We start from the raw sequence: 25,961 nt of genomic DNA on the forward strand, positions 1-25,961 counted from the left end.
GGTTTTGCAATGCTGATTTAAGGGAGAAATAAAAAAATGAGGGGATCCCTGGGTGGCGCAGTGGTTTGGCGCCTGCCTTTGGCCCAGGGCGCGATCCTGGGGTCCCGGGATCGAATCCCACGTCGGGCTCCCAGTGCATGGAGCCTGCTTCTCCCTCTGCCTGTGTCTCTGGCTCTGTCTCTCCTTCTCTCTCTCAAGAATAAATAAATAAAATCTTTAAAAAAAAATCTTTTGTGAAAAAAAAATGAAGCAAAGAACAAATAACTCTAAACCTTCTCTGTTAGGTAGGAAGCTGTTAAAAAGTATCTGAGGTGGGGATCCCTGGATGGCTCAGTGGTTTAGTGCCTGCCTTTGGCCCAGGGCATGATCCTGGAGTCCTGGAATCGAGTCCCATGTCAGGCTACCTGCATGGAGCCTGCTTCTCCCTCTGCCTGTGTCTCTGCCTCTCTCTCTCTCTCTCTCTCTCTCTCTCTCTTTCTCTATCTCTCCCCCTCTCTCTCTGTCTATCATGAATAAATAAAAGACATGTTTTTTAAAAAAGTACCTGAGGTTTTCACAGAGCCAGGTCCACATCTTGCTGTGTTCTAATTTATACTGGCTTTGGTTAGGTTCACAGATGAAGCTAATTCTAAATAACTCTGTCTGGTCTTTGGGGCATATTCAAGGTGTGGGAATTAGGCCTTGATAAGATCTACTTTTCTGTAATACACTGAAAAAGTTACAAGATTACCCCAATTTTGTTGTTGTCATCATCTTTTCCCCCTTCATCTCATATGTCAAGTATACAAATTATTTTGGTTTTCTTGGATCTCTAGAAGTAGAATTCAACAATGTGAGTCATAAGAGAAGAAAGGTATCAAAAACTATAAGATACTACACTCCTCTTCAGTATATTATTAAGCTGTAACAAAATAAAGACATGTTATAAGTCACTTAGTAAAAAAAAATGGGAACAGAATATCCAGAAGTAGCCCTAGTAAAGAAGAAACAGAAAATAAAAACTAAGTATTAGTTACTCATGTAAACATATTTAATCCATTCTTGCTATTCCATTTAATCAACTTTATTTTTCTTTTATTTTGGTTAAGGTAAAAATATTTATAGGGCTTTCACAGGTCTTTTTGTGTCATTAATTCCCTAAACCCATTTCCACTGAGTCCTAAATTCCTCAATAGAGATTTTTGTTTACAGCAAAGTATTTCAAGAACATAGCAGAAGCTGGGGAAGGACTACTCATTCATTCCTAGAGTGTTGTATTTAAGATTAAGAGACCCATACTGATTCTGACTTCTTTTCATGACTATGGGGAAGATCCATCTAATCTCTTTCATATCATCCTCTCATATTTCCAAGAAGTGGATGGACACATAGGGATCTGAAGAAGAGGTTTCTTTGGATCACGCTGCTGACTGATTTTTCGGGAACATGGCATTCAATCAACTGAAGTAACATCCCATGCAACAACATTCACTTGACTCGGCATGTGTCAGATGGTGACATTAAAAATATATTGTGTCAGTATTACTTGATGTTTTCTTTTGGAGAAGGGATGCCCTTTGTTTCTTGATTTTGTCAGGTCTTGTGATTCTTTTTCACCTACTTCACTAGGCTATAGCAGTTTAGAAAAAATAGAATACATTCCACTCACTTCATTATTCGTAATTGTAAAGTACCATGCAGGAGGAATAAACAGCTTGGTGTCTCTACCTTCTTTCTTAGCTCTGTCCACCAGTCACCCTTACATTTATCCGGATGTCAGGAGGACTTGCTAATCTAGTTGGTCACATTATTAAACAATATCCCTGGTGGACAGGAATTTGTAACATGTATTACAAATTCATCAACTCACATTTATTTTCTTCCTTCATGATGCTGAGTTCAGCTTTGAATAGGGAATTATAAACCCAGTTTTGCCTGGAGGTATAATCTGACCATTAATAATAATAAATGTCTATAGAGCACTTCAACGCAGGTACCAGAGTAACTATCAGCTATCATTCTTTTTGAGAATGTAGGGGGAAAAGCAGTATTCTGATGGCACGGCAACTTAGAAATATATGGTGCTTTGATTTTCATTTTATTTCCTTGTGTTTAAAGTCATGTGTTAGCCTAAAATTCTGAGTGTGACTGTGAAGCAGAGCTCCCTGCCAACTCTTGTAGGATATTTACCTTGAGCAAGAAATAAACTTCTGTGATTTTTAACCACTATAAATTATCCTGAATGCTGTAGCATAATCCTATACTGACAAATATAGACTTTCATGGTGTATATGTTTTACTACCATCCGGTTTTCCTTTCACATAATGCGTTTCTCTTAATTTTGTCTTTATTTATGTCATTAGTTATATTCCCAAAGTCCTTCCCTTTAACTATCAGCAGATGATTTGAGATCTAATTTCCAGTCATCTGGATTTCTCCCAGGAATAAGGAGAGTTGTATGTCTCATTATATCCCAAGGTGACTTAGATTAGTATCTTTTGTTTTAACATAAAAGCCACGTCTTAGTCTTGTTATCTCAAGTTGATTAGAATCATCTGGCAAACTCTAAGGAGATATCTGTGCCCAACCCTTACCCAAAACCAACTCATGGGGTAGGAGGGGTAGATAGGCTTGAATATTTTAAAAACTGATGTTTCTAGTGTGCAGCTAGAGTTGGTAATCCTTTTTTGGGAAGAAAGGAACAGCTTTTATCACCCTGTAACCTGTCAAGTTTTTGTGTTCTGGGAAATACTCCCTAAGCTTTATAATCAATAAATGACAGATATGTTGTGGTATTCTGGTAGATTGGAAAGCATCAGTACCATTTGAAGATCAATTTTATTATATTATTTATTATATTGTTTAATTGCTTATTTTCTTATTTAGTATCTATTTCCCTAACTAAACTGTAAGTTCTATAAAATCAAGGACTTCTCTGTCTTATTTTTTTTAAGGTTTTATTTACTTATTTGACAGAGAGAGAGAGAGCACAAGCAGGGTGAGCAGCAGAGAGAGCTACAGAAGGAGAGGGAGAAGCAGCACCCCCTGCCCCAAGCAGGAAACCCTCCAAGAGGGGCTAGGCCCAGGAGTATGACCTGAGCCAAAGGCAGACACTTGACTGACTGAGCCACCCAGGCACCCCTTCTCTGCCTTACTTTCTTTGCAGAATATACTGTCTCATTTCCCCAGAGCATGGAGCAGTAACCAGCACACAGTTGGTGCTCAATAAATAATTGTTGAATGAATAAAATATCACTGGAAACAAAAGCAAAACATAAATAGGAACTGTAGAGAAAAAATTGTCAAAATATGACAAAGGATTATATGATAAAACAACATCATGATAAAACACAAATAATTTAATAAAAGGATGGTCAAAAGATGTGAACAGGGATGCCTGGCTGGCTCAGTAGGCTAAACGTCTGAGTCTTGCTTTCTTGCTTTCTGCCCAGGCCTTGATCTCAGGGTCCGGGCATGGAGCACCACAGCAGGCTCCTTGCTCAGTGGTGAATCTGCTTGTCTACTTCTCCTTCTGCCCCTCCCTGTGCTTACACACTCTCACTCTCTCTCTCTCTCTCTCAAATAAATAAATAAATATTTTTTAAAAGATGTGAAAAGACAATTTACAGAGGAAATACAACAGACATTCAACATATTAATTAATATATACTTTTTATCTATAAAATTATCAAAGATTACCTAAAGGTAATAGTTACCACTGAATAAGATGTAATTTAACAACTCCAAACTCTCAACTCTCAACTCCAGCAATAGCAATGACAGTTAGGATAGCTCTTTGGGAAAACAGTTGAGAGCTACATATAGAGAGCCCTGAAGATGTTAATTCCTATTGACCAAGAAATCCCATATGTAGAATACATCTTGAGAAAATAAAAATCAATTATTTAGCCTAATGTTTGCATACAAGAATATTTATTGTAGCATTTTCAAATAGTAAGACTGCGAATCGCCTGTTTCTTAGAGAAATTTAAATTTATCACAATAAATCCTCATATGAGAGACTATAAGAAAACCATTAAAACCATTATTGAAATTGTTAATGACAGGAGAACATCCTCCCATTATAATATTAAAGGAAATGGGCATGATAAAATGTGAAACATTCTGCCTTTAAATACGTAAAATATGTAAAGTGTTAATTTGGTGGTTAATTTGATTTCTAATTTTTATATAGTTTGTTGTTTTGTATCTTCAAAATTTGTATTTGATTATACCTTGTATAACGTGACCATTAACAATAACAGTTTATATAAAGTACATTCTGGTATGAAATACTATTCTAAGGGCTTTCCTTGTTAACCCACAAAAGTAAGTATGATTATTTTCCCTATTTTATACGTGGGGATGTGTAGCCAAGGAAAGAATCAGTAATTTTCCCAAGGTCACCTAAAGCATAAACTCAAGAGTCCATGCTCCTACACTATTAGGAAAAGAAAAGTCAACATAGGAAATAGTTTTAAGTTCTGAGGAAGTAGGTATTAAAGATTATTGGGCAGAGCACGCCCAACGTCTGGAAGAATTAGAATTTTTTGGCAGTACAGAGCTTCTAGTGATCAAATCTAATCTTCTGCTTTTCTGATGCATAAAAATGTACATTGGCTTTGTTGAAAAATCATTATATTATCCTGCTTCAAAACGGAAGCCTAGAGAGGTGACATAATCATGGTGACATTGTCAGGGAAGACAGACTCAATTTGTTCCTTCTGACTACTTTCCCCTGCAACTACTGACTATTGGCTATTCCCTGACAATTTGCTATGCATGAGGCTGCTTCTTCCATCTGGGGGAAGGTGCCTTTGGAAGAAGCCCATGCACTCCTCAGTGAACCCCAAACCAGGAGCAGTGGCGTGACTCCTTGACTCTGGCTGCTCCAAACTAGAAGAGGAAATGCCAATTTCTGTCCAACGAATGTGTGTTTTTGCAGTGGGTGAGAGATCTCCCCTTTACTAGCTGGTCTAGGGAAAGGATTCCACTTTTACCTGTGTTCTCTCTCCACATTTATGCTATTAAGAGCATTAGAGAATGCCTTAGGTAGAAGGGAAGGGGCCTGGTGAGAATTCAATCTTATTTCTTAGGGGTAGGGTATTGGACAGACTAAAGAGTTTTTTTGTCACAAGTGTTGTGTAGCAGTTTTACATCTGATTTTCCAGAGATTGTCACTCAAAGTTTTTGCCAGGCAGAAGGGTGGATGACCAAATTCTTGTTAAACTATCACCTCAGGCCAGCCCTTTGCTCTTACTCTCCGTGCAAATACATGTTAAAAATCTAAACTTAAAATGTGAAGGTGCTAATATTTGTTAGCTTTGGGTTATTTCTAAAACTTCCACTTAGGTATCATTTTGTTTTCCCTTCCTTAAACAAAATTGTTTTTGATATTTTAATTTAAAAATATATCACTAGGCCCTTCTCCCAAGCTAGTAGTAAGATTTTCTTTGTAGTAGCTTCAGTTAATAAAGCATTTTGGGATAATGAAGGATGAAAATCACAATATAAATGTAAAAATTTTTAGAGTAGCAAAGCATAACATATTACCGGGCCCTTCATGGAATTTTCCATTGCCAAATCAAGGCTCATTATTCTGCACCTGAGCACCACAATCCCTAGAGTTCTTTGGCACCTTTTAATAATAAGACAAATGTCCTGATTTGTTTTATAAAACCTTATTTTCCCTTTCTGACAGTCTTTTTCTCACTAGCTTTTAGTATGGCCTCAGAGATTCATGCTTTCAAATATAAATTCTCTTAAGACATATATTTTTCAATTGTGTGGGTTGAAGCAGGGTAGGGGCTTGCTCTAATCTGAGAAATAGTTTGGTAAGTCTTGCCAGAAAATCTGCATTTGAAGATATGTAATGAAATATTTCTGACTTCAGGTTTATGATCCAAACCATGACATCTATAGCACAGACTTCATGGTATTTTGAGGCCAAATTTATGTATTATGAAAATCTGTCTTTTCTGATCTCTCTCATAGGCTGTAATAGATATTGGAGACCCTGTTAGAGAAAGGCAATGATTCGTTATTGCCTTCATTGATTCTCCTCTCAGAATTACTTTCTCCACTTACTGTGTTCTCTTACCAGACTTTGTGTGTGACCTTCTCTCTCTCTCTCTCTCTCTCTCTCTCTCTCGTAATTGCCCATAATTTTCATTTCATTTTATTTTATTTTTTCATGAGACCACACACACACACACACACACACACACACACACACACACAGAAGCAGAGATGTAGGCAGAGGCAGAAGCAGGCTTCATGTCGGGAGCCCAGTGTGCGACTGGATCCCGGGACCTCGGGATCATGCCTTGAGCCAAAGGCAGACGCCCAACCGCTGAGCCACCGAGGTGACCCTTCACAATATTCTTAATGAATCATCACCAGTGAGAGAGAAAGGGTTGTGGCTCATTTATGATACTATCCCACATTATTAGTACAGAGCCTAACACATTACTGGGTTGGATTGGTTGAATGGATTTGATTGCATTGATAGGATCAATGTATTAATGCAAGGTAGTAATTTCAGGTTATTCTTTGAATGATAAGTAGTGCTTTCAACTTATCCTATGATTCTTATCAGTTCAGAGAAAAAGTGAAAAATATTTTGGATAGATTTCAAATGCTAAATTCAGGTTCACTAATAAGTGTAAATGTATCTATTAATTTCTTTTAAGGAATCTCACATTGACTGCAAATATAAAACTTTAGGTCTTAATGCATAAAACCAGTAGAAACAATATATTTTTAAAAAGCAATAAAACAGAAAGTTATAGCAAAAATAGGAACTGAAAATATTGAAACTGGTAAACACACATACACACACACACACCTCTCTTCTACACAACTCAATTCTTAGATCAAAGAAAAGATCAAAACAAACTGTAGAATTTCTAGGACATAAAGATGCCCCATTATAAATCAAAAGCTATAGGATATGACTAGAATGTATACAGAAGAAAATTCTAAGCATTAAACATTTAACTTATTGAACATAAAAGAATAAAAATGAATTACATGATTATCAAACTCAAGAAATTAACTCAAAGAATACACAAAAAATAAAAGTAAAAATGTAAATTAAAGAATTAGAAAAATGGAAAACAGTGACATAGACAAATCTGAGAGCTGGTTCATGAAAAAAACTAAGCTACAAGATAACTTAGTGAAGAAAAAAAGGAAAGGGAAACATAAACGGGGATAGAAGGAAAAAACCTTACCTATGAATTGAGGGAAAATACATGCTTTAAATGTTAAAAAAATTTTTTGCACCTTTCCATATTAATGAATTTGGGGAAAAGTCCTAGATAAAATAGATGTTACTGAAGAAAATAAACAATTAAAATTTATCTTAAAAGGAAAGACAATTTAACTGACCGAATAACGGTGTGATAAATTATGAGATTAAAAAAAAAAATCTATACTCATTCCTAGCTGCCAACAACCAAACCAACTAAGCAAAGGAAACCAATAAAAAAAAATCTTTCAGATACTGAGTGGATTAGGAGGACCTGCATAATATGAGTCCTCCTACTTCTCCTGTAACCCTTCATCTCCTGGTCCTTTCACTCCAGGGCACTTCTCTCTAGCCACACTGGCTTCCTTGCTCTTTTCTGAACACTCTAGGCATCCTCTGCTAGATCCTTTGAACTAGCTACTTTGTCTCCTGGAATACCCTTCCTCTGAAATGTATGTACAATTTATACAAAATAAAGATTGCATTTCATATCACTGAAGCAAAATGAATTAATTATTTAATAGATAATAATAGAATAATTATTTAGCCTTTTGGAGGATTGGGTTATATTCTCCACCTCATTTTTTTATACTAAATTAACTTCATGTGAATGAAAGCCTTAAATATAAAAATTTAAACTGTAAGAGAAATAAGGGAAAACATAGAGGCAGGATTGATGTTTAATATGTGCAAACCAGTATACTAGTAGCATGGGATATATAGCATATCTATGTATCTATCACTACCATTTTTGTGCATAAATCTAAAATCATATTGAGATAGTGCTAAATATCTTGACACTACTCTCCCACCTTTGAATATACTTATTTTATATATATTTATATATAGGGAAGATCTTACTAAAGATTGCACAAGCCATCTCTATGGCAAAAATATCTAAATATCATGATCAAATTAAAAAATAAGCAGTAGCACGGGAAAATAATTGGAACAGTAAGACTGGCTAAAGGCAAATATTCCTATTATACAAAGAGTTCTTAAATAATCCACGAAGAAATAATCTACATAAACTACCCAGTAACTTTACCAATAATCAAAATATAAATTAAAATAAGATATTTATTATATAAAATATTTTCAGGCATTAAGACATTAGTATTTAATGAGGGCAAAGGTGTAATGAAGTATGTTCTGATTCATAGTGGTGAAAAGGTAAATTAATATAATCTTTCTAGAGAATTTGGCAATTAAAATTTTTAAATATGTATATTTTGATCAAGAAATTCCATTTCTAGAAAAGTCATCTTACAGAACTGCACAAGAAAGATCAGAGTGCAATAATATTCACTTATAAAAGGGGAAAAAAGGAAAAGATTACATGTCCACCAGTCCAATATTAGATAAACATTTTATAGTATAGTCATAAGATGATGCTGTTTTACAAAATGAGATTTATCTGCTTTTACTAACATGGGAAGGTTTATAAGATATATTGTTAGACAAAAAAAAGATACTGTATAACATACCATGTTTTGTATGATTACATTTTTGTAAAAACATACAAGCATAGCTATCTAATACACAGCACACAGTTTAGTATATAGAGTGAAAAAAATAGGAAGTATGTTCATTATCCATTAATAGTTATTAGTTTTGGGGTTTGGTTATTTGCAGTTTTTAAGGCACATATTTCGCTAATGTTTGCATTTTTAATGAGTATATATTTTTAAACATAAATAAAAAGAAAGCTTTAAAAAGATTAAAAGGAAGCAGTAAATGTAAAGACATCTCTAAAACATATTTTGGGTGTTTGCTTCATCTAACAGAGATCCAAGACTGCAAGTCAAGCTGAAGGATGTATACAGTATCTCTAAACATAGTTTCTGGGAAATAAAAAATGATGGATTATTTCTGGGTAATAGATAGCAAAATGTTCAATCTGATCTCTGTTATATGAGTTCTGAAATATATTGCCTTGAAGGAGATGAACTCCATGCAGTGTTCTACTTATTAACTTCTGTCAATGGATATGCTTAAAAAAAAAGTGTGAGTTTTTCTAATCTTTGTGATTTTCCTTATTTTATCTTTTGAAACATTATTGAAACATTTCTACTAATGTTTGAGAAATGTTCTCAGAGTAAATTGAGTATGAGGAGTTTTAAGAAAAGGATTTAGTAATATGTCTTTTTGAAATGCTAATCCTTCGAACATTTAAAAATTTCCAGCTCACATCAGTCTCCTGGTTACAGTGAATAAATTGGAACATTTGCACTTAGCCAGTTAACTTCCTTGAGGAGGCAGCTTAGCAAGGAGTTTTTTTTTCCTTGAGTATGCCCAAGTGACTTTATATGTTAAAAGTAACATCACATAATAAAAACTTATTTCTAAAAATAACAGCACACAATTTTTGGAGAAAATATTAACTCTGAGCCTGAGACAAGCCTGGACCATATGAAAAAGTCAAATTGTGGAGCCTCTCTCCTGTAAGCCTTGGTCTACCAGAGAAGGGAATTAGGTACTCTCTAGGAGTAGGACTAGTAGGAGTAGGACTATACAATGCATTCGTTCAATATTCAGCCAAGACTTCAGTACCCATCATGTGCTCAATATTACTCTAGGTGCTGAAGATAAAATAATGACCAAAACAGACAAAATATGCTCTTGGAGTTTACACTCTTGAAAATAAAACCACATTAATACCAATTCCTAAAACCTAAACTAATTTTAGATTAAGACATCTGGGCAGGAGCTAGGTTTGTCCTGTTTTACTTAGAAATACCTTTCTATTAAAGATACAGGTTAATAAACTTAGACTTGAGTGATGTTTGAGAATTACTTGAGTAATTCTGGAATTAGTATCTTAAATGCTTTGGAAATGCACATTCATAAACAATTTATGAACTAAAGAATAATATCTATCTATCTATCTATCTATCTATCTATCTATCTATCTATCATCTATCTATCTATCTATAGATAGATAGATAGAGAAATGAATCTGATGATTCAAACTGGAATTTGTTTGAACTCAGTATGGAGTTAACTGACATTTTAGGTTTGTTACATGCATTTGAAAATAATTACAAAATGAATACCTTTAAAGTACTTTAAAATAATTTAGATTTGTTACCCCTCAAATTTCATTAATGTATTGAGTTTTTATATTAAGATCTGAATTTAGAATTCAAAGGTACTTAGAATAGAGGTTTATTTATTTTCTAATGTATTCATTTTGGTCAAAATTCTTCAAATTATTTTATGTAACTATAACTTAATTTCTTAGGTTTCTATGTAGAGATTATTTTTTAAAATTTTCTTTTGGGGCACTTGGGTGGCTCAGTCCATTGAGGGGCTGCCTTCAGCTCAGGTCATGATCCCAGCCCTGGGATCGAGCCCCACTCAGCAGGGTCTGCTTCTCCCTCTCCCTCTCCATCTGCTTCTCTCTCTCTCTCATGATCTCTGTCTCAAATAAATAAATAAAATCTTAAATAAATAAATAAAGTAAATTTTTCTTTTTATAATTAAATTAACACAAGATTATGAGTATTAAGCTGATAGTCAAAGAATAAAGCCTATTCTACTAAACTTTGGAACAAAATGATTCAAATGAGACTCATTTTTCTTCCCACTTATTTAAAGTCCTCAATTAGCCTCAACTTTATATAAAATAGATTTGTGTTTTTTAGAAGTTGAACAGTCTAGCTGTTTTTTCCTCTTCCCCCTCAGATGGATGGCTAATGATTGTTTGTTGATGGTTGTCTGTAAGTTCAAAGTACTTGACATATATAGTCTGTGAAGCATTAAATATTTTAGATGCATATTTGAGACCTGAAATCATTCCACATTTAAATCTATTTATACTAAGCACACTCTGAATTCCCTAATGTGCATTGGGAGAAAAAGATTGCTCAAAAATGAATCTGTTTCCCAGGTTTTACAAAAATGATTTAACTATTCAATTATCTTTACAAGATTTGGCTTTCACTTTTGGAGATAATTTTTACTGCATGTCTAAAGACTGTTTTATCCTTACAAGGTGAGAATACAATTCAAGCAACCATTAGTCTGTGACTCTAAATTTGTTTTTATTTTTGTTTTCCAGGATCTTTGTTCAAGACAAATCATAAGCTCCTGACTGACAACGGCCAATTTCATTAATCTGTCCTGATTGTTTTCCAATGGTCTGTTGGTTTGCTGCACTTTAAAAAGGGTGCTGAACTTTCGTAGAGAATTTTTCCATCCTGTGTCAAAAGAGCAGATAGGTGGGCAGCATTAAACACTGCTTTGATGCCACAATGGTTTCAAGTCAAGTGCATCTCATTCTGTATAATTTACCTTATCACCCGTAAAGGGTAATAGGCAATGACAGAGCATAGAGGAGGTGGTTCAGGATCAAGCAAAGAGTAGGATGGGAGGTTTTTTTTTTTCACTCCCAAAGCATATGTGGAACGCAATTTTGTCACTGTAGATAAGTGAACTGTGTATGAAATAGATGGAATATTTCATGTATCTGACACACAGATTGTCTGCAGTTAGCCTAATGGAACTAAAAGCACTATGTCAGCAAGACATAGTCTATTAAATCATAAGTAGTGTTTTTGCATGTATAATTTTTTTAAAAAGATAGCGTATGTATGCTAATTATTGCACAATGATAAAATCTATTTCTGCCATTAAGTCACAAAACCTAACACTTTGATCTCATTAGGGACTAAATGGTTGTGTCCCACCACCCCAAATTTTTATGTTGAAGCTCTCTCAAGTTGATGGTATTAGGAGACAGGGCATTTGAAAGGTACTTAGGTTTATTTTATTTTTTTAAGATTTTATTTATTTATTTATTCATGAGAGACACACAGAGAGAGGCAGAGACATAGGCAGAGGGAGAAGCAGGCTCCATGCAGGAAACCCAATGTAGGACTTGATCCCTGGACTCCAGGATAGCTCAACCACTGAGCCACCAGGTGACACACTACTTAGGTTTAGAGGAAGTCATGAGGGCGGGAAGTCCTCATGGTGGGATTAGTGCCCTTATGAGAAGAGACCCAGAGAGTGTTCTCTCTTGTTCTGTCATAGGAGACTACATACAGCACGAAAGCACCAGCCTATAAGCCAGCAAGAGGATGTTCACCAGGACCTGACTGTGTAGGCCTCCAGAAAGTGTGAGAAATAAATGTTGTTTAAGCCACTAAGCATATGGTATTTTGTTATAGCATCCTGAACTAAGATCTATAGTACCTTTGCACATTTTCTCTTTAGATTAATTTTACATAGCTTTGTGATAAAATTTATACTAACTTTTCTAACTATGTGATTGAGGTACATTCTTTAGTTCATGGGTTATTGTCAGTACCAACAAAGATGTTGTCTCCTTTAGACCAAAAGTGCTGAAAGGGCAAGGACTCCACCGGATTGCTGCTCCATCAGCCAATTCAGTTAAAAATGAATTAAGTCAGATACACGAAATAATTGTGTGACAGTTTTACTTTTCCACCTGCTACTTTGGGCATGTAGATACAAGCTTACTAGAAACTATTTTGTTCAGTATCAAAATTGCATCTTGTATCACATACATATTTATTGATTATATGGTGCTGTTGCTTTGGAAAATTTTTTTTTTTACAAATATGGCATAGAAATAGGATATTTATGACAACCAGTGGGCTAACTAGTTCCACTTTAAAAGTCTTTGGGGACTTTCCTTTTTGTCCTTTGGGTAATTTTAACAGGCCAGACATTTCTTGTTGGCTGTTAACTGATCACTATTAATACTTTTTAATAATTATTATGGCTTACATTATTTTTTAAAGATTATTTATTTATTTATTTATGAGAGAGAGAGGCAGAGACACAGGCAGAGGGAGAAGCAGGCTCCATGTGGGGAGCCCGATGTAGGACTGGATCCCGGGTCTCCAAGATCATGCCCTGGACTGAAGGCAGCGCTAAACCGCTGAGCCACCTGGGCTGCCCTGTGGCTTACATTATTAAAATAAATAATATTCTGCCCTAATATTACAGTGCAGTTTGGAAATAATTGTGTTGTGTTTCTCTAGTGTTTTAATATCATTTTATTTTATTTAAAATGTCATTACACTTTATTTTTTTTTCCTATTTTTAAAAATTTTTCATTATCAATTATTGACATTCTGGTCTTACATTTTAATTGTAAGTCTTCATGGCATGCTCTAAATATCAGTAGGCTTAAAAATGTGGTCTCCAACCTTGTCACTACCACCACCTATGATGTGATCTTAGATAAGTCACTCCATCTCTCTGGAACTCAGTTTCTGCATAACACTTGGACTCTCATCCTGACACTATGCTATAGCAGTCTGTAAGTTATATTTTGTGATTAATTTGTTTCTACAGAGAGATGAAGTGCCAAATTTGGCCGTCTTGGTGAATCCTTCTTTTTTAAAAATATTTTATTTATTCATGAGAGACACACAGAGAGAGGCAGAGACACAGGCAGAGGGAGAAGCAGACTCCATGCAGGAATCCCAATGGGGGACTCCATCCCGGGACTCCAGGATCACACCCTGGGCCAAAGAAGGCAGATGCTAAACCGCTGAGCCACCCAGGCATCCCATTGGTGAATCCTTCTTGATTTACATTTTATTTTAGGGTGGCTATCCCTAGAATAATATCATTCACACTAATTTTCACTCTTATATGTAATTTTGAATGGAAGAAAAAAAGGATGGATTTGTGGTCTGTATATCAGGAATAAACTAAGAAAGTAGTTTATGCTTGTGAGAATCATCTTACATATGAATTCAGAAAAAGAGGTTGAGAACTTCAGTACCTAATTCAGATGGTCACTAGGCTCTCTATAACATTCCATGATCCCATTTTTTGCACTAGAGATATCCCTCATTCTCTGTATCAGGGACCAAAGAGATCCAAGATACCTTTTGAGTTACTTCACCTACTACCCTGGAAGTTATTTTCTTTCATTTTAGCAATTCAATGACAATCTAAGAATAATATATTCTGAATAATTTGTTCTACTTAGTACAGCCATATTCTGACTTATTTGTAATCAGTTTTAAGCAACAACAAATAGAAATCTCTAAGAGATAGATGATAGATAGATATAGATATAGATAGATAGATAGACAGATATAGATAAAAACTGAAAAAAAATCTGAAAAGAATGATAGATACAAACATAAAAATGTAGCAACACTCTCACTGGATATGATAAGTTAAATCTTAGCAAGACTAAAGAAGACAGACAAGGAAAAATGGGAACAGCAAAAAAAGTGATATTGGAAGTACCTTTGGGGATTAAAAATGGTGGTGGGAGAACTTGCTGACACCTGAACAATGGTAGGAGTATCTGCAGATAACAATGGAGAGAGGGAGAGTAACATCCATTAGAGCACTACAGCATTCTAAGGACACTTAATATAAGGGCAAGTTAAGTTCTGTACGACTCAGTAACCCTCTAGGGATTCTTAGTGCCAATTTAAGACTAAAGCTCACCAATTAGAACAGCACAGCATTCTGGAATTATACAGTGTTGGGGAAAGCAATCTTTCATACTCCAAAGAGCAGAAAATAGCAATATATTACTGCATGGTTCAATTTGTCAGTTATTCATAAAAAATTTTGATTCATCAAGAAAATTTTGAAATATTTTGAGAAACTTCTATTTTATAAAGCAGAGAACTAAATATATTTTCAAAAGACTTTATTGACAAAAAGAGCACTTTTGTGGAGTCTGAAGATTTCGATATTGTGTTCTTTCACTAAGTGACTTTGAAAAAAGTCATTTAGCTTCTCTGAGCTTTAGTTTTTTTTCCCCTCTGTTCAGTTAAAAGAACTTGTCTTACATACCTTGCCGAGTAAAGGAAAGGATTAAAATCTAACTGAATAATGTATGTTCTTTGGTAATTTAAACATATAAGATATATTTATAAGATTATGTCATGATTAATTTTTTTAAGGTTTAAAAATATAGTTTAAAGGATCAACAAACCTCTCTTTTCCAAAATCTCATGCCTGGTGAAGAAAGCATTACTGCAGAATAAATCAGTTACTATTGATTTCAAGGACCAGAATTCTTCAGAGGAAAAAGAAGCCAAGTAAGTAAACAAATAGCAGGATGGTCTTATTTACATTTGAGAATGGAATTTGACTTATGTTGTAATTAATTAAACTTGATGAAATTTTGGTTTTACGCATATAACAAGGTAGCTTCTAAATGAATGCAATTATTCAGCTTTCTAAAAGCATACAGAAGTCTAATTGATGCTCTGTGATATTAGCTTTAAGCATGATTTTATAAAAGATGAAATTTGCATTTAATGGAAACTTAACACTGACACATACTTGTCAAGATATGGAGGAGTTGGCATTTTCGTACATACAGTTTCTGCTTAATAGAAGTGCTTCTAAGTGGGAGCCCAGGGGGACCCTCAGCTGAGTTTGCCAGCACTTGGCTCTTTAAGATAGCTCTGTCAGATTCAACACCCTGTGATTTCATCTCCAGTTATGTAAGAGCATACTCATCGCACATCTTTATGTGTACCTCCTTTTTACCTAGCCAAAAAGGTTGTAGTTTCATAAATATAGTGGATTTCTTATCGGCTTTGTCAGTGCTAAGCAGTGGGCTGGGGCAAGGTAATAAATCTCTTTGAATAAATTGGTTATTGTAGATGAACAGCATGATACATGAGGAAATATTGACTATTCATGTTTTCTTGCAGAATGAGATTTGTATCAAAATAAAGAACTTCTACACCAAAGTCATGTTCTGTTAAAAAATGAAAGAGTATTATGCTTTTGTGATTGGAGGCAGAAAGGGGTGAATTTGGGTCATATCTTGCAGGCTTTCAAAACTTGTAATTTTTTGATGGAAGGGCAAACCAGAAGATTTGCAAATTCATTTGGAAAGGGATGGGGACAATAAAGAGTTATTTCTTTCCAGTTTTTCATTATAGAATTTGCTGCAAAGCAAAAATAGGAAAAAGCAGGATAGGAAACCTCTATATTTGGATACTTTCCACCATTCGTTTCTAAAATATATTCTTTGCAATTGAAAGACTGTTTTTACTGTTTTACTAAGGGGGAACGAAGCTGTTTTCAAAGGTAAAAGGACAGCAGGGGAATGGCATTAGGCCATGTGATTTCATGAATTTTGCTGCCAGCTCTCCTGGTTCGGAAGGTGGTGATGGAAACAGCAGTGGCCACCTGCCTGCGCCAGTAGCTCTCCCACCCACTAGAGGGGAGATTCATTTGAGTCCGTAAGTTCTCATTTGGGGAGGGAAGTTTGGGCTTACTATTCATTTACCACTTCCTGTAAACTGCCTTAGGATCTGTTTCAGTGACTGGACATTGTGATGGGAGCATAGTGGATAGAAAAGAAAATGAGGTAAAGGAGATTGTGCCTCTGGAGACATGTAGCTCAGATAAATGTTCCAAAATCTTGCCACCATTTTTAAAACCCTATGTCTACTGTCCATAATAGGCTTTTACTTGGTTTTGGGTTACAGAAACCTAGGGGAAGACTTGAGGATTTCTAAGCTGTCATTGCCAAATTTTCCCACCTTGGGAAAACACTCCTGCCAGGTAGTGATGGCCTCAATTGGCCGTGAATATCATGAGATAGAAGATCTGTTTGGATGATATCAACAGACATTGATGCCGTGTGAATGCTCAGGAGAGCAGTTTCTTGTACTCATGTGAACTGGAAGGTGAGCTCATCTTAAAATAATAGCGAGAAGAGTTGTTATGGTTCAAAGGAATGAAGAAGATGGAAAGGGGTAAGTCCTGTTCCAGGAACGCTGCAATAAGGAAGCACCGTGGAGGAGGAATCTGTTAGCACATGTCCCTGGCTCTCAGATGACGAAGTCATCTTTAGAGTCAGTGTAAAATAGGCTGCTGGAGGGATGTTTGGAGCCAGATAGTGAACTGTTCCCTCAGGTCAGGATGGCTGGGGAACTGAAGTGGAGAAGAACCAGGACCAGTTGTGGCATGTGACCCTGAAAGGTGATGAGGGATGAAGTTGTGGGGAGAACCATAGACTGACCAAATCTAAGCACAGTGACAACTCAAACCCACATCAGGCTGGCTGTCCTGGTAGTTTTGTCTAGTGCCCGTTGAGACAGGAGTGAAATGAGAACCTGAAGTTCATATCAACCCAAACACAATGGATTCAAAACTTTATTTATCATATGTCTAAGCTCTTGTGTTTTTATGGTGCCTGCTTTCTTCCATTTGTTCTCATAAAATTTATTTCTAAAAACTGAAATTCTGCCTACTATAAAAGTAGTTGCATGGAAGAAGCATACTCCCCACTTTTCAACCCAACAACATTTAATAACACAGGGGAAAAAACTGGAGGAGGCTCTGGGGCATGGTCCATAGTGGCCTAATACACCTAGAAATGTCTTTGATGTCCCACATCTTCCTAAAATCCTTACAAAATTGACAGTGTGTTATATAAAAAGCCACGCATACTTATTTTAATATAAAATGACACATCAAGTTGCTTTCTAGTTGAAACCCTAATATAGCACCACATACTTCTGGCTAAATGGGCTATAGTTTGAAAAGTGTGAATTGAACTTATGTCTCTCATCCTTGCTGGCATTGTGACCTTGGTCAAGTTTCTTCCCAGCTCTGAATCTCTTTGTCCTGTATACAGAATGGAGAGAAAAGACACTCAACAAAGTTTGCTCTAAGTATTAAATGACAGAATGTGCCCTTAGTAGGCCCTAGTAGGTGCTAGTACAAGCATTTGTCTTTTTTTTTTTTTTTTTTTTGCATTTGTCATTTTAATGAACTGTAGTCCTGGGAAGAAACAGTTGCCTCCAGAAGAAAGTATCTTGAGAGAGCAGAGTGCCTCTAGAGACCAAGCATGGGGAGCCATAACCTTCCCTGTGGGGGAGTAGATGGAGAGCCAGGAAGAGTTGTGACTGCCACACCTTTGCAGGTGGCTCCTTAGTAACAACATATCCATGGAATAGGCTACAGGGCAGGGGGTGGGGGTGGGTGGGCATATGACCGCTGACTGCTGCCTTTGCCCCTGAATGTTATTTCTCCCCATCACTCCCCTGTCTCTAGGAGAAGGTCCTCAGACTTTCTTCTTTTAATGTCTTATGAAAATGTTGCAATTCTTTAGTTGAGATCGAGTTCATTTTTAGTTCCTAGGATTGTTATTGTCTCTTAGACATCAAATCAAAAATGAATTTTCAGTTTTATTTTCTTACTGTGGCTAACAAAAGCACAGGGTGTGATTGCATTGCATACGGATTTCTGTGCATGTGGATGGCTTTGCAGAGGCAGCGTCTTGGCCCCACACCCCCATCCTACATCACTGAGCACAGGCAGGAAGGGTACAGACAACTTTTACAGTGACCCTTCACAAAGCATCAGTGTGCCATTACCTGGGGCGTGTCACCGGATTCCAATCATTGTCCCTCGAGGGAAGAGCAAAAATAAAAGAAAACCAAACACTAGGGCAACTTCTGAATATATAGATTGAAATGATGAGGCTGTGTCACTTGGAAATAAGAGTCAGAATAAGTAGGGAATGGCTATGATTAATGAGGAATTATTCAGCAAATCCAAGAATAAGAAAAAAAGAACAGAGAGTAACTCTTTTTTGAAGTAGTTTTAATGACAGACTCTTAAAAACAATAAAATAAAGCATCATATTTATTCATATTTCCTTTTTTTTTTTTTTTTTTTGCTCGTATGTCTCACGCAGAAAGGCCAAGATCTTGTGGGTACCTTTACTGCCATACTTACTTTTATATTATTAAATGTTTTTTCACATTTCTTATACAGAAGAATAGGTCTTCATGGAGAGTAACATAGTATTCCTTTGCAAAGCAAATTGGATTGTAGATATCTAAATACCTTTCCTGGCCTCCAGCAATTTTTTCTGCACCTAGGGAAAGATTTAAACGCATCTGGCCACTGAGCAAAGAGAAAGGCCTGGAAGCCTGCAGGTATTGAAGACTATAGTCAATATCTACCACATCAAAATTTTTAGATTGGGCTTCAGGGACCTTTGTTTAGGAAAAGCAGACCTGGGCAGCCTGGGTGGCTCAGCGGTTTGGCACCTGCCTTCGGCCCAGGACGTGATCCTGGTGTCCCAGGATCGAGTCCCACGTTGGGTTCCCTGCATGGAGACTGCTTCTCCCTCTGCCTCTCTCTCTCTCTCTCTCTCTTTCTCTCTCTCACATAAGTAAATAAAATTAAAAAAAATAAGAAAAGCAGACTTTGGCAGATAACACCTTAATCTGCTCAGGCTACTATAACAAAATACCATAGACTTGGTGGCTTAATCAACAGAAATATACTTTCTCCCAGTTCTGGAGACTGGAAATCCGAGATCAGGGTGCCAACAAGGTTGGGTTCTACCGAGAGCTCTCTTCCTGGTTTTCAGGTGGCCACCTTCTTACTGTGTCCTCATATGGCAGAGAGAGAGAGAGAGAAAATTGTGTGTGTGTGTGTGTGTGCGTGTGTGTGTGTGTGTGTGTGTGTGTTCTGGTATCTTTCTTAGGACACTAATTTCATCATGAGGGTCTGACTCTTATAACCTCATCTAAATTAATTATCTCCTGGAGGTCCCATCTCTAAATGCCATCATATTGAGAGGTAGGGCTTCAAAATATGAATTTTGGGAGGACACAATTCTATTTACAATATCATCTAATTGTAGGTTCGATCTTAGTTTTTTATCCCTAATGTTGGGCCTGTCTCTGGGCAGCAAGATGCTTGGGATTCTTTTTACCTGATGTTCTGGGTCAGTGCTGAAGCTAACTTTCTGCTGGTTCTACTCTGACCTTGATGGCATCATATTTTTTTTTTTAAGATTTTATTTTTTGGAACAATTTCAGGTTCATAGAAAAATGAAGTAGAAAAAAAAATGAAGTAGAAAGTAAAGCTCCCATATACCTCTGTCCATCACCAACACACACATAACACACACAACTTTTCCCCACTATCAACCTTCTGCACCAGAGTGATACATTTGTCACAACAGATAAACCTACACTAACACATCATTAGCACCCAAAGTTCATAGTTTACTGTAGGATTCATTCTTGCTGTTGTACATTCTACGGGTTTTGACAAATGTATAATGACATATATCTACCATTGTAATATCACACAGAATAGTTTCACTACCTAAAAATCCTCTGTGCCCTGCTTATTCATCCCTCCCTTCTAACCCCTGGTGCCCTGATCTTTTCACTGTCTCCATACTTTTGCTTTTTCAGGATTGCCATTTAGTTGGAATCATAAAACATGTGGCCTTTCCAGGTTGGCTTCTTTCACTAAGATCCTTCCATGCCTTTTTATGATTAAATAGCTCATTTCTTTCCTTTCTTGGAGGAAGATGGCACCATCTTTAATTGTCTGGTTTCATGCCTTGACTTCAAGTCTCTTGGTACCTAGATTCAGCCCCAGGTGCTTTCTTGAAGTGTCTGAGTCTCCTACTCTGCTGCTTAGATCTTGATCTTCAGCTTGTAGAACATGAATTCTGTTTGTCATCCCTCTTTTTCTCATATCTCTCATCTTAGATCCATGTTTCTTCATGAGCATAGCTTGGTGGCTCATTGGCAGCTGTTCTTTGTGTAAAGCCCCTGGATTTCTGTTCAACACATAAGTTTGTTTGGCCTTCTCTTGTGTGAAGTCCTATTTTTGCCAGAACCCTGGTATGGCAGTTGTTAGGCAGGGGACAGCAGTAATGCTATAGAAATGTTTGTGCACTTGTTCCTGGCTAAATGTAAGGCTGTTCCAAGCGAAAAATAGGAATCCCAGTCCTGATGATAGAATTCTGCAGTGGTCACATGCATTCAGTAAAAAACCCACACACAGACACATATATCCTCCCCACCAAACTAACAATCAAAAACACTAAAATATGGGGCAGCCTGGGTGGCTCAGAAGTTTAGTGCCACCTTCAGCCCAGGGCCTGATCCTGGAGACCTGGGATTGAGTCCCATGTCAGGCTCCCTGCGTAAAATCTTTAAAAAAATACAATAAAAAACACTAAAATAGTAGTTCAGATGAATTATTAAAATGTCTTTTTTCTTGTTTCCATTTCAAAGTGGGATTGATATTAGCAATTTTTGAAACTTGCCAATTAACACTTGTTCTTTTTTTTCATGGGAAGAGAATTTTTTTTTTATTTAAATGCAATTTAGCTAAGTATAGTGTACTATTAGCTTCAGGGGTAGGATGTAGTGATTCATCAGTTGCATATAACATCCAGTGCTCATTACATCAAGTACCTTCCTTTTTTTTTTTTTTTAAACAAAGTTATTTTTTTTTTTAATTTTTACTTATTTATGATAGTCACACAGAGAGAGAGAGAGGCGGAGAGACACAGGCAGAGGGAGAAGCAGGCTCCATGCACCGGGAGCCCGACGTGGGATTCGATCCCGGGTCTCCAGGATCGCGCCCCGGGCCAAAGGCAGTCGCCAAACCGCTGCGCCACCCAGGGATCCCTATCAAGTACCTTCCTAAATGCCCATCAGCCAGTTGCCCTCTCCCCCAATCCCTCCCTTCTAACAACCTCAGTTTGTTTCCTATAGTTAAGAGTCTCTTATTGTTTGCCTCCCTCTCTGTTTTTATCATATTTTATTTTTCCTTCCCCTGTTCTTTAGAAAACATGATTCATGTGCAAAATGTATTACTTTCCCTCCTTCCATTCCCCCTCCCACCATGGACGTTAAATAGGTAGAAAATACAGATAGTGGAAAAGGATGTTGATAGCTTCACGTATGCTAGTAGTGTGTGAGTTAGAGAGAATCTGAGAGCCAAGGCTTGACTCAATATCACTAATATAATACTGACTTATTTGGTTCAATTCTTTTATCACCATCTATAACTGCATTTTTTTCCTCACAGAGAAATAAAATGGTATGATGCAGAAAGAACTCTGTTAAGAGCATTGGAACATTAACCTTTCTTGGTTTCTCTGTACTGATATAAATGACATAATTGCATATTGTGTTTGAATCCATGTGGGATGTCTGAAGTGATGTTGTGAGAATTTATAGGCAGGTTGTTCGAGCCCTATGAAAATATGAAAAAGCCGCTATATTGGAAAAACTGCAACAATAACAAAATGCGTGGTTGTTTTACTATAGCAGATGCAAATAAGATGTAAGGGGGAAGCCAGGCTTGAGAAAACACAGCAATGGGTCAGATAGATAAAGTGTTTGTAACCATTGGTATCTAAAGCACCCACTTTACATGGTCTTTGAAGAGAATGGAAATAATGCCAGGAATTATGAATGTATGTCATAATTATGTTTAACTTCATTCACAATGACCTGTTCTTGACCCATAGCTGAGAACAATTTGGTAGTTGTTTCTTTTCCAATGGAGTGGTTGAAATCTCTTTTGTTTCTCTTTAAGTGAATGGCTAAATTCATGGTTACAGAATTACAGATGATTTAATTTAACATGAAATGAATAAAAAATGGACTTACTCCCACCTTGATTGCTGTCAGCATTTTAATAGTGGAAGAAGTGTTTTTCTGAGCCTGGGATTGGACAAGATCTGAGGGAGAAAAGGCTTAGAATGCAGGACTGAGGAAGCATCATGCTGTCTGTCCCTGGGGAGAAAAGAAATCTGTCCTCATTTTGAAATAGCTCTTGGCTATGGCTCAGAAACACTCAATGGGCAGCTTTAGAAATTGTAGCACTTTCTTTGACAAAGACAAAAATCACTGTATGTCTGTGTACTCTTCAGGGAGATAGAGGAGGTTAAAAAGTAAATGCAGAAATTCTATGCTTGTAAACAAGTACCCATATTATGAGATACTCTCGCTTGTGTGTGTCCGTGTATGTGTTTTCTAATTAGAAAACATGCATTCATCTCTTAATATAAGTAAAATATTCTCAAAATTTTCTGATTTCAATTATTTTTTTCTATATTCAGATTATGTGTACCAAACCCTCATTAAGGAGTATACAAGATGTAAATATATTGATTAATATAATTACTATATAAGAAGACTTCACCATAGTCTTAAAATGTTTTTTCATCAATATTCTTCAATCTTTAAAAACCTCTTTACCCAAGGTGGGGTAGTCCTCATTTTGCAGTTGAAGTGAGCTGGGCACATATCTCCTGTTTTCTATCAATTACATCTTCCTTTCCCACATTTGAAGGTCTAATCTTAGGTTTCCTTCACCTTTATATTGCAGGCAATAGAAACTGCCAGACTTAAAATCAGTTTTGAACTTGAAGAGTTTACGTAGGTCACTGGAGTTGGAAGTTAGGATTCTTTTCTATTTAAAAGGTATTTCAACCAGGAAAAACAAAACAAAACAAAAAACTGTTTTGTTGTGGTTGTTGTCTGTATGAAACAGTATAATAAAACTGACATATAAATGAGATATTTCAACAATATGCTGAGATAAGGTCCTGAAAATTAGTTTACTTTAAAAATGTTTCAGAGTTGTCCTTCTGGAATAAAACCACAGTTATAGAAAATAAGTGAACACTATTTTAAAAATTCCTTGATGGTACTGATGTGAAACCAAGCATATTATCAAAGCATATGCTGAGTCAGGAGAAGGCCTCCCATCTGACCTAATACATATCACTTTAAAAATGTTATTTCTTTGTTATCAAAATCCTTCTCAGAGAGTAGAGTGGAAAGAGTGTAAACTTTGGAACTAAGGAAAACTAGGCCCAACAATCACTGAATAGACCTAACATCTGAAGACCCCTGAGAATTCATCTCCACATCTTCCTTCAGAGATTGTTTCAGCAGAATTTAAAGAAGTAAAATATGCAAAACACCCAAGGTACTGTCTGCATATAACAATTTCAATAAAGATTTGTTCCTTCTTCAAGCCTCAAAGCAGTATAAGGACCCCCCAAAAAACCAACACATAGTTTTCTCTGTGCTCTCATCGTATGTTATAGGAGAAAGTTGACACCTGACAAAGCCTTACACAATCACAAACAAGTAATCTTGGGAAAAGAAATAATTACAATATAAAGAACGTTCCCAGTAATTTTGTCTTGGTGACAGAAAAAGGGGTGATGCGCTGCTAGTATATACACTAAAATCCCTAGTCCTTTTGAGCATAGTCAGGTGGAATTGCTGTCCAATGACCAGAAAAGTAACAGAGGCCTACCTTTGAAAATTGGGCATCTCCAGTGATCACTTTATTGTATTTAATTATTAAGTCCTATTTCTGGAAGAAAAAAAAAATGAAAGTTGTAAGCTTAGAGAAATAATTATTATAATACTTTAGTAATTATGAATGGACATAATTTCTAATTTGTATCACATATGAGATAAATATAATGTGTTTTACATGTAAGAAATTATAATATCTCTGTGACTGAATCAGTTGTATTTTGCATAGTGCTTGTGAGATAATAAGATTTCTTCAATAAATATTTGTTGTCTACTTAATCTATGTCAGGTCCTGACAATAGAATGATAAATAAAGAAATCATGGTCCTTATTTTTATGGGGCTTATATTACAGTGAAGCAGATAGTGATATATGCTAAGAAAAGGAAACAGGAAAACATGATGGACTATAGCAGGTAGGGTTGGATGGCTAGGAAAACCATCTTGGAAAAGGTAACAACTGAACTAAGACATAAAAGATAAGAATAATTCAACCACATGAAGATCTAGGGCATGAGAACTCCAGGCAGAAGGAACCGGGAGTGTGGCAAAGTGAGCAAATGAGTGCAAAGACCAGGAGAGCTAAAGAAATATCATGTGTTCAGGAAAAAGGGAAAAACAGTGTGGCTAAGTCCATTGTGACAGAGGGTGAACTTGATAGGAAATTAAGTTAGAGAGATGAATAGGTTTTATAGGACCATGATTAGGAGTTGAGTATTATAAATTTCATTGAATGAAGCAGGTATCAGAGAGTTTCAAGTAGGGAGATGTAGTATACGGTAACTTTGGTGCTATGTGGGAAATGGATTGTAGGAGATAAGAACAGAAAGCAAGGATACAATGTAATTTGTTATGGCGGTGGGCTGGATGAGACATGATGGTGGCTTAGGTAAAGATTATGGCAAAAAGCATGAAAAGATGGATAGATTTTGGAGGGAGAGCTAATAGGACTTGGTGATGAACTTGCAATGGGTGTGGTGTTAAGAGGAAGAGGAGAATCATGAGTGACTCATGGTTTTGACATGAACAATGGAGCAGATGTTGCTGCTAGTTTATGATATGGGATAGACTAAAATTAAAAGGTTTCAGGTGGATCTGGAACTCTGTTTGGGACATGGTCCTATTATATAGTCAAGCAGAATTGAGTATAAGAGTCTAGAGCTTATGAGGAAGTTAAGAATTAAAGATAAAATATTTTAGGCCTTTGGCACATAGATGGTTTTTAAAGCCATGACAGTGGAATAATTCACTTGAATGTATAAGAGAAGATCTAAAACTGGATCACTCCAACATTTAGAGGTCAATAAGACAAGGGAGATCCCATAAAGGAGACTGAAAAAGAAAAAAAAGAAAAACATGGTACAACCAATATTAAAATAATTATAAAAACAAAGCCAATAACAAACGCATTTTAAATCATAATAAAAGCATTTGAAGAAAGTGATATTGGTCTACAATATATGAAATGCTCTTGAAAAACCAAGAAAATAAAGAGAAAAATAAGAACATGGGACTCAGCAACATGGAACAGGCTGGTGATCTTGTCAAGAGCAGTTCTAAAGGAATGGAAGGGACAGATGCCCAAGTGGAGTATGTCAAGATGGTGATGTAGGGAAATAGAAAGAAGTTCAGATGAC

General features: G+C 36.2%; 1 protein-coding gene across 1 annotated transcript in view; it reads left to right on the top strand.

Annotated features, from left to right (window-relative positions):
* GRIK2 (glutamate ionotropic receptor kainate type subunit 2) overlaps window positions 1–25,961 on the top strand; it is a 1,061,838-nt gene that overhangs the window by 380,782 nt on the left and 655,095 nt on the right. Inside the window, exons 7-9 of the mRNA XM_038554811.1 lie at window positions 11,296–11,374; window positions 12,270–12,355; window positions 15,146–15,283. The gene's annotated coding sequence lies outside the window, so the exon portion shown is untranslated. The remainder of the gene's footprint in view (window positions 1–11,295; window positions 11,375–12,269; window positions 12,356–15,145; window positions 15,284–25,961) is intronic.

Source organism: Canis lupus, chromosome 12 (genome assembly GCF_011100685.1).
Source record: "Canis lupus familiaris isolate Mischka breed German Shepherd chromosome 12, alternate assembly UU_Cfam_GSD_1.0, whole genome shotgun sequence".
Taxonomy (NCBI): Eukaryota; Metazoa; Chordata; class Mammalia; order Carnivora; family Canidae; genus Canis; species Canis lupus.